Source organism: Camelus ferus, chromosome 2 (genome assembly GCF_009834535.1).
Source record: "Camelus ferus isolate YT-003-E chromosome 2, BCGSAC_Cfer_1.0, whole genome shotgun sequence".
NCBI classification, from domain to species: domain Eukaryota; kingdom Metazoa; phylum Chordata; class Mammalia; order Artiodactyla; family Camelidae; genus Camelus; species Camelus ferus.
The window spans coordinates 85,421,968-85,431,586 of record NC_045697.1 but is presented as its reverse complement, the minus strand read 5'-3'; the positions used below and the strand labels follow the sequence as shown (position 1 = coordinate 85,431,586).

The 9,619-nt window shown below is 38.8% G+C and overlaps 1 non-coding gene across 1 annotated transcript; it reads right to left on the bottom strand.

The window, feature by feature from the left end:
* Positions 1 to 262: 262 nt before the first annotated feature.
* On the bottom strand, positions 263 to 334 carry TRNAT-GGU. Its single transcript has one exon. It is a non-coding gene; the product is annotated as a tRNA-Thr (tRNA).
* Positions 335 to 9,619: the final 9,285 nt, after the last annotated feature.

The window sequence follows — 9,619 nt, the reverse complement described above, 5'->3', positions numbered from 1 at the left end:
GTTGATAGAGAGGCTCCAAATAATACATCTGGACAACCTGGGGAGCTGGTTAAGAGTAGAGGCTTTGGGGTCAGACAGAATGAGGTTCAGGTCACTTGTGTCCCTAAACCTCAATTTCCTCAACTGTGAAATGCGGAAAATTACGCTTTTCACTCTTTGTTTTAAGAAATAAACTAGATAAAATTTGTAAAAGGGAGGTTATTAGGTATACCACATTTTATAAACATGAAATTGTTCATTCTTTTTTCTTTTACCCTCTTAACAGAAGCACTGGGGATTGAACCCAGGACCTTATGCACACCAAGCACATGCTCTACCACTGAGCTATACCCACCAGCCCTGAAATTGCTCATTTTGGTCATCTTAAAGAGCAAGTTCTGAATGATTCCATTCATTTTATTTTTTTCACTTGCAAATGTTTTTCTGATTAAGCAGGGGCAAGTGCTTTGTGTATTTTAAGGCAAGTTGAATCCAAGGAATTCGACATGTGCCTACTTATGTCTCAGGCATGTTACATATCAAAAAAGTTTAATTCTGTCAATAAAATTTCTATCAGGGAAATTGTATTCCCATTTTACAGATGAGAAAACTGAGCTTCAGAGAGATTAAATAACTTTCCAAGTTCACACAGTCTCAAAGTTATGGAGTGGCACTGTAGGAAACTCTGCACAAGACCTTGGATTCAGAAGCCTGTGTTCCTTCCACTCCATCTGAGGCCCTTCAGCTTCATAACATTGAAAAAATAACCAGCCTTTGTGTCTGAGTGGCCTTCAGGCAGTATGATATCACTGGCATGCAACTATCAGGCACTCGGGCCAAACTGCCTGCATGAAAGAGTTTTCTTTATGTCTGTGTCTAAACAAGTCGTGGGAGGTAGAAAATAAAGCAATTTTTAAAAGACCCCAAATTATAGGAACATATTAATCATATCATCCTGGACTCCCTGTTATATCTAAGAATACCTTCCTACCCCTGTTTCTTTCAGCCTTTTTTCTCCTCTAGACTGGCCCAGTGTTTTTCACATCCCTTTTTTGGTGTGTGCACACAGCTACAATACCCTCACCACACTGCTGCTAGCTTCGCTTGCATGGTCTGCCACTGCTACATGATCAACACGGGGCAGGCTACTGAAAACAGCAGTCCATGCTGACTTGGTCAACCAGCCTGGACCAACAATGGTGGTGGAATACTGCAGGCTGAGACTCAATGTCAGCAGTGGATTCCTTCTTCCAGGATGTAAGATGTACTCCAGAAATGCTTTTCTGAATTAACATTAAAAAATAGTTTTTCTATCACATTACTGATAAAGTATGATAGATCAATTAGTAAAATCCTTCACAGGAAATGCAATGAATGAGCAGATATATACAACTGACCCTTGAACAGGACAAGTTTTGTGTGTGTGTGTGTGTGTGTTTTATTGAAGTACAGTCAGTTTACAATGTTGTGTCAGTTTCTGGTGTACAACGTGTTTCAGTCGTATATATACATACTTATATTCCTTTTCATATTGTTTTTCATTACAACAGGATATTGAATATAGTTCCCTGTGCTATACAGAAGAAATTTGTTGTTTATCTATTTTATATATAGTATCTGCAAATCTCGAACTCCCAGTTTATCCCGTCCCACTCCCTTTCCCCCCTAGTAACCATAAGTTTGTTTTCTACATCTGTGAGTCTGTTTCTCTTTTGTAAGTAAGTTCATTTCTTCCTTCCTTCCTTCCTTCCTCTCTTTCTTTCTTTTTCTTTCTTCCTTCCTTCCTTTCTTTCTTCCTTTCTTTTCTTCCTTTCTTGCTTTCTTTCTTTTTTTTAGATTCCACGTGTCAGTGATATCATATGGTATTTTTCTTTCTCTTTCTGGCTTACTTCACTTAGAATGACATTCTCCAGGGTCATCCAAGTTGATTCAAATGGCGTTATTTTACTAAATTATATGGCTGAGTAGTATTCCATTGTATAAATATACCACAATTTCTTTATCCAGTCATCTGTCAATGGGCATTTAGGTTGCTTCCATGTCTTGGCTATTGTAAATAGTGCTGCTATGAACATTGGGGTGTATGTATCTTTTCAAATTAAAGTTGAGGGATATATGTCCAGGAGTGGGATTGCTGGATCAAATGGTAACTCTATTTTTAGTTTTTTAAGGAATATCTACACTGTTTTCCATAATGACTGCACAAAACCACTTTCCTACCAACAGTGTAGGAGGGTTCCCTTTTCTCCACACACTCTCCAGCATTTATCGTTTGTGAACATTTTTGTGATGGCCATCTCGACTAGTGTGAGGTGACATCTCATTGTAGTTTTGATTTGCATTTCTCTGATAATTAGCAATATTGAGCATTTTTTCATGTGCCTATTGGTCATTTGTATGTCTTCATTGGAGAATTGCTTGTTTAAGTCTTCTGCTCATTTTTGGATTGGGTTGTTTGTTTTTCATTATTAAGTTGTGTGAGCTGTTCATATACTCTGGAAATTAATTGGCCCTTGCCAATCGCATCATTTGCAAATATTTCCTTCCATTCCGTAGGTTGTCTTTTTGTTTTCCTTATGGTTTCCTTTGCTGTGCAAATGCTTATAAGTTTAATTAGGTCCCATTTGTTAATTTTTGCTTATATTTCTATTTCCTGGGTAGACTTCCGTAGGAGGACATTGCTAAGATTTGTCAGAAAATGTTTTGCCTATGTTTTCTTCTAGGAGGTTTATAGTGTCTTGTCTTATGTTTAAGTCTTTAAGCCATTTTGAGTTTATTTTTTAACAACACTAGTTTGAACTATGGAGGTCCATTTATACATGGATTGTGGAGTTTTTTTCCAATAAATACTATAGTATTACATGGTCTTAGGTTGGTTGAATCAATGGATAAGGAACCTTGGATATAAAAGGCCTGAGCATCTGAGGATTTTAGTATCCATAGTGGGTCCTGGAACCAATCCCCCAAGGATACCAAGGGGATACTGTACTTTGAAATGCAACAAATAGTGGATTTTACATAAGAGGAACCCATTTAGTATAATCAAAAGAATGCCAGGAGTGTCCCCCTTAAGTGTGGCAAACAATGCTTGCTTTAATGTTTTATTTGTTTAGGTTTTACTTCTTGCCAAGAGAAATGAAACGCAAACCTCTTCTTAACAACACGGTCACTCCACTCTGCCCAACCTACATATCGAATTTCTTCTTCTATTTTAATTCCATTACCAAATCCATCCCAGCTAAACTCTTCTGTTTTCTGCCTCTTAATATATCGTGGTATTTCTTTCCTCCAAACCTTTCCCAATAACATTTCTGTGGCTTTGATGCTCTCAGTCTCCTCTGCATGAACTTTCCCAATGGTGAAAAAGTTATATGCTGCAATTTTTCCTACTCCCTTGGCAATTATCATTTGGTGTCTGATGTTGTGACCAATATTTGAGAGCCAACTACCTTGTCACTATTGTGCTATATGCTCTCTGAGGGCAGGGGCAACATCTGTCTTTTAATAACATCCTCAGGATCTATCAGGTAATAGACACTCAATAAATATTTATTGACTTTTCCTGGGCAAACACTATGTTTTAGATTTTGGTTGGGGGATAGGTATCTCTTTAGCATTGAATTCAGTGCCTTGAATAAAAAAAATATTTTTGATGTACTAAATTAATCTTTGGAAAGCCATGCAAAATTGTTTAAGTTTTCTAATAAAATTTTTCATCTTTTTTAATTCAGTGATTCTTTTGTAAGATGATGATTCTGATTTAAATGAAATGTATATAAATGTACTATAATGATTTACAAATTTCCCACTGTACTTCTCAAACAAGCTAAAACTCAAGAAAAATGTGTTAATCTTATCTACACCTTTAAAATTAAATAGTGGGTTTTTTTGGCTTTTTTTTATTTTTTGGTGTGTGTTGATACTGTCAGATAACATTTTATCTATTTATTTATTTTTCATGAATATACATATATTCATTTTCACATTTTTTCACCATAAGTTACTACAAGATATTGAATATAGTTCCTTGTGCTATACAGCATAAATAAGTGAAGTAAGCCAGAAAAAGAAAGAAAAATACCATATGATATCACTTATATGTGGAATCTAAAAAAAAAAAAAAAAAAAAAGACAAATGAACTTATTTACAAAACAGAAACAGACTCACAGACAAAGAAAACAAACTTATGGTTACCAGGAGGGTAGTGGGGGTTTTTTGTTTGCTTGTTTTTTAGTAACATTTTCTGAATATGTCAGAGTCTTTGCTATTCCTTCTTCCTTCAAACCCTCATTGACTCCACACCCCCATCCTATAACCCAAGAGTGCTGACCCATCTTCTGGGTCCCTGTTTAGATGTTACTTCCTCCAAGAATCTGTCCCTAATGTCCCACTCCCATCCTTCTCACAGACTTGCTCAGTACCTCATGGCTCCCTACTATATCACATGGTGATTACTTAATTCTCCACTAGATTAGACTCCTGAAAGCAAGCACCTTGCTTATTCTTTTTTCCCAGCAGCTAGCAGAGTGCCTGGCATGTAGCAAGTGCTCTGCAAGTATTTAGTAAGTGAATAAATGCCCTCAAGAAGGATGAAAGGGGATTCAGGCCTAATGTTTCCACTGAACATTGATTCCGTGTGTAAAAGTCATCAAATTAGAGGTCATCATTAATTTTTGAAGGGAACTTAGAGAACTTAGAGAATTGTGTAACAGCCTCTGCCGTGGAGAGGGTAGGGTGGAGAAGGGATTGAAACTGAGCCAACAGACAAAAGAATGTTTGGTACTGATTCAGGGAAAATGCCCAGGCACGCTGTGATAGTGTTTTATCCAAGCTTCAAGATTTGTATGTTGGTTTCCACCAGTTCTTTTGTCCCAGACTCCTGGAGTAGAGGTGTCAACTCCAACACTCTGTAGAGTTAAGCACATGTATAGAAGGGTCTGTTTACATTGTGTAAAATAAGAAATACATTGGACAAATACATGTGACTTGGTGGCCAATCTATAAGCAGAATTCTATGATCAGCCTGTGAAGACCTTTCAATCTCTTTTCATGATTAGGCCTATTCTGTATGGCACTTAGAATCATTGAGAAGCCCAAGTAGCTTTTCTCTATGTGGGTTATTTCTATCAGTTTCCAATATACTAAGACTTAAAACAGACATTTAAAAATATTTATTAATTTCTTTTAAAGCAACTATAGTATATCTACTACATGTTGACATAAAGATCATTCTTTTCTGAAAATAACTATACTTTCCAAGGAAATTAATTTAGTGAGAAAAGTGGCATTGTTTTACATTTTTGCAAGTCTCTTTAATGTCTGGCTTAGGAGAAGACAGCTGGATCTGCATAGCACTTCTGTATTCAATCTGTTTCGATATGTTGTTTTGTTTGAAGTCAATGAGGAGTATCTGGTTTCACAGAGATAAGTAGTTGGACAATGAAGTAACATTTCAAGAACCTACTCACATAATTCTGGATATTCTTCTTTGATGCTATGCCAAAACTCAACAAGTGGTAGTTTCTTAAACCTTATAATTGCAATATGGAATATGAAACCACATCAGTTAACTTTTCATTCTCTGTTATATTAAAATTCATTGGTCTGTCTTGTACTTTAAGTGGGTTTTTAATTTTAGAACATCATGCATTATTGGTCATTTGGAAAATGCTGGCTCACTGCATTATGCAGATCTTCCAAATGTCAATGTAGTTTATTGTACAATATCAAAAAAAAACCCTCCACATTAATTAAAAGGATCATAGTTCTATTAGAAAAGGGTTTATGTATTGGGAAGCTGGCAAGCTCATGGTGACAGATACAGGTTTTCTAAATTCTATATTTTTCCCTTGTAAGCTCAAATTTTTCATTGACAATAAATACTGCTGGTTATTTACCTTGAAATGACAGGCTCACTTAATTTGTTTAAAAAAAAAATGTCTGTCGAATATCCAAGTGTGAATAACCATAGTTTGTCTGTCATTTGTTTTCTTGAGTAAAAATATGTTTCATGAAAAAAAGCAGCTAGTTTAGCTCACAATTCAATTACACAAGTGTTTCAATTCAGGACTAACAGTGTACTTTGGTATGCAGCAGAAGTTTTATGTGTGCCTCCCATTTTGTGATAGAGAATATTAAAAAGACAGAATCAAGGATAAAAATTTAATAATATTAATAATTTTTACTGTTTCATCAAAGACATTCTGAAGTGAAACTGACATTTTTGGCAGTGGGGGTGACAATAACTACTAGTAGGGTTTGCTGCCACTGCCCTGATTTGGGCTACGGTGCTGGCAGCTTCACCCGCCATTATTTTTGTACCATTAGTGCAAATGTCAACACCAGAACAAAAGGCAAACTGCCATCTTAGAATTAATATGATAATAACTGTGGCTTTACAAACCTCCCTGAAAGGGTCTCATGAACCCCCTAGGGGTCTTGGACCACGCTTTGAGGACTGCTGCCTTAACATAAGGGCTAGGACTTCTCTTTAATAGACTTAAATTACACTCTTAAGTTTATAATAGTTGTGGAATTTTAATTGTTTCCCAATTGATTGAATATTTATGAATTTCATAGTTTAAAAGTAAGTTGAGATATAAGTAATCAAATATCTGCCAAACACTTGAGTACTGTATAGTGTCTTATGCTCACAAAACATCTGTAAACTCAGCTAATTTGTTCTGCTTTTAAACTTGGAAAAACAGACACTGAAGCTTAGTGAGATTAACCTATTTGTCCCACAGCAAATAATTTTCAGGGTTTAGAATTAAACCCTGTCTGACTGACTACATAATGCATGTTCTAAGAAAAACAGTGCATCACCCAAGTCTCAAAATACACTGAGGATACTTGCATACATAAAGACACACAATACCGTTGGCTTTACCAATGGCGTATTTTTTGAGAAGACAGGGATATCAATCTATACAAATCCTGATGTTCAAAACAGGGATATTTGGGAGAACTTTCATAAAAATGTCTTTCACAGAGCCCTTATAGAACTTCCCCAAAGACTCCATCTGTCATTGATTGGCTGAATTAATGACAAGTCCCTTTAACATCTTTTGGACTCAGTTTCTTCCCAACGACAATTTTAAAGCACTATCTCAGCCCCTGGTTTATGTAAACTCCCACCAACCCTGTAAGATTCAAGGGGTAGATACTGTTGCCACCAGTGTACTGGGCAAGAACTGACCCCAGGAGAACTTCACAGACTTCTCAACCTTTCCCTCTCCACCTGCTTTCCCCTTAGCATCACTCAGTTAAGACCAGGTGTCTCATAGAAGAAAAACAAACAAAAGTGCAACTACAAAAATACTTTTCTCATCAGTTCTCTGCATCCCTTCAGAACCAAACTACCAGGTAAATGAGCTCCGTTCTCCGTCCCTGTCACCCCACCATCTCTACCTGCTGTTATCTGGACCCTGACACACACACAACATGAACTGCAATTGTTTCGGTCAAGATCACTGAGACATTCCTGAAAAGAGTAGCGGTCACTCTTTAGCCTGACTGTCTTGATCCCTCTGCCACCTTCTACCTTGGTCACCAGCACCCCCCACCCTTGGCTTCATCAACTGCTCCCTCCATTTCCTCTTCCCTCTTGGTCTCCATCTGTCTCTTTGAAGGCTCCTCTTCCCCCATCCAGCCCTAGAACGCTGGTGTTCCACCACGTTCCTGAGTCTTGTCTCCCTGGCTGCCTTCCCCCTCTCCATAGCTTCAAGAAATATCTGAATGCTGATAATTCCTGAAGGATCCCTCCAGCATGGGTCTTCTCCCCCAGGAACTCTGTTTCTGGCTGCCTACATGGTGCAGATGTCCCACGTGCACCCCCAACTCAACAAGTTTAAGGCAGAATTCCTTCCTTTCCTCTTAAAACTGCTTCTCACTGTACATTGTTTCTCTTGGCAAATGGACCATCACCTGCCTTCTTGCTGCAGCCAAAAACCTAAAAGTCAGTCCAGACTACTCCTCCTCACCATTACCTTCCATGCCCCATCAGTCATTAGTCCTGCTATTCTATTTCCTAAATATCTCTAGAGCTGCCCCAGTCTCCCAACTGGTGCTTTCACTGCCTTAGTTAGGACCTAATTTTTCCTCCAGAAATAATCTCTTCACTGTTATCTATTTGTCCACCACAGTGCTTCCAGAGGTAACTTTCCAAAACTCACATTTGATGACATTTAAAAGCCTTCAAATCTGTCCCTGTTTAATACCCTTAGTAGTAGCACCTTCCAAAAGTTCTGGCTCTTTGGGCCTGTAGCGCCTGGTGTGGCCTGGCCTTGCTCAGTCCAGCAGCAATCCAGCCACAGCTAGCTTCTCCCAGTTCCCAGGACACACTGTACACTTTGAAATTTTTCCTACCTTTCCACTTGCTTCTCTTTGTGGAAGTGCTTTCCTCCCCCTTTCTTGTTTGCCTGGCATTCTCTTCCTCATTAGAACTCTGCACTGAAATTTCTACCAAGAGTACCTTCTAAAGGGACGTTAGCTGTTTCCTTTTCCATGCCTCTGTGGGAACAAGCACAAACATACATTATAGCACTAATCATGTTTTCACTGATGCCTCTGTCTCCTCATCAGGCTGTGAACGCCCTAAAGGCCAGCACTATGTCTTACCTTGAAATCTCAGCACCAAGCCATATATAGTACACAGTAGGCACCTAAGAAATGTTTGTTGATGAAGTCTCCAACGACTCATTTGAGGCCATATCTCATAAGTGCAGAAGTCACTACTCCAGATCTTCTGAGCAGAGATCCAAAGGTCCTTTTTCTCCCACCTCATTCTCTCATCTACTAAAAATGTTTGCACAGTGATCTCAATGTCCCTTTTAGCATTTAAAAATTCTAAGGCTTTTACAAAATGATTTTGTGGAGTATGATTGGTTTCATAAATCCACCTACTGCAGTGTTCTCATCTAGTAATCACAAAACTTCAGGAGCTGTGTTGGACTGCCCTCTATGACCAGGTATTCAACAAAACTACGACCTTGACAGGGTGGATTTTCATCTTATCTTCATTTCTTTGTGGCTATGAGAAGCAGGCAAGTATTTTCTCATTTTCTCATGGACGCTGTATCTTAATAAATCAAAAAATAAATTCAAGAGCCTAAACAACAGGAAACTATGTTTGCTGGAAACTAGGTTCACAGTAGTGAGAATGTGAGATCACTAAATCACTCAGGTTTTTTTCTTCTTTCTCCTAGGTTTTCCTGTGCCCAGGCCAGGTTGCTAATCAGGTAACTTCTTATCATAATTACCTAGTCAGTCTTAATGGCTTCACACACTCTGCTCTGTCTCTCTCTGGTCCAGTAGGGCCGCTCTTCAATTGTTAAAACAGCTGCTGAGTTTCAAACCAGAGAAGAAGGCTCGGAGTGCGCCGTGGGGGAGCGCTCCCCGAGTGACGGCTGTGATAGGCAGGCGGCCGGGTGAAAAGTGGGACAAGAATGCACAGTTTGCACACTCTGCTTTCCGCCTCCAACCTTCTCAGTTTAGCTCGTCTCCCCACCTCACTCCCTAATCAACCTGCGTTCCCCCGTTATTGTGCAGCCGGGTCTCCCTGACAGCGCGATGGTCCCGAGTACGCCTCTCCCTGGGTTTTGTAGCTTGAGGGGGTCTCGGCGGGCCTCCCTCGCCTTC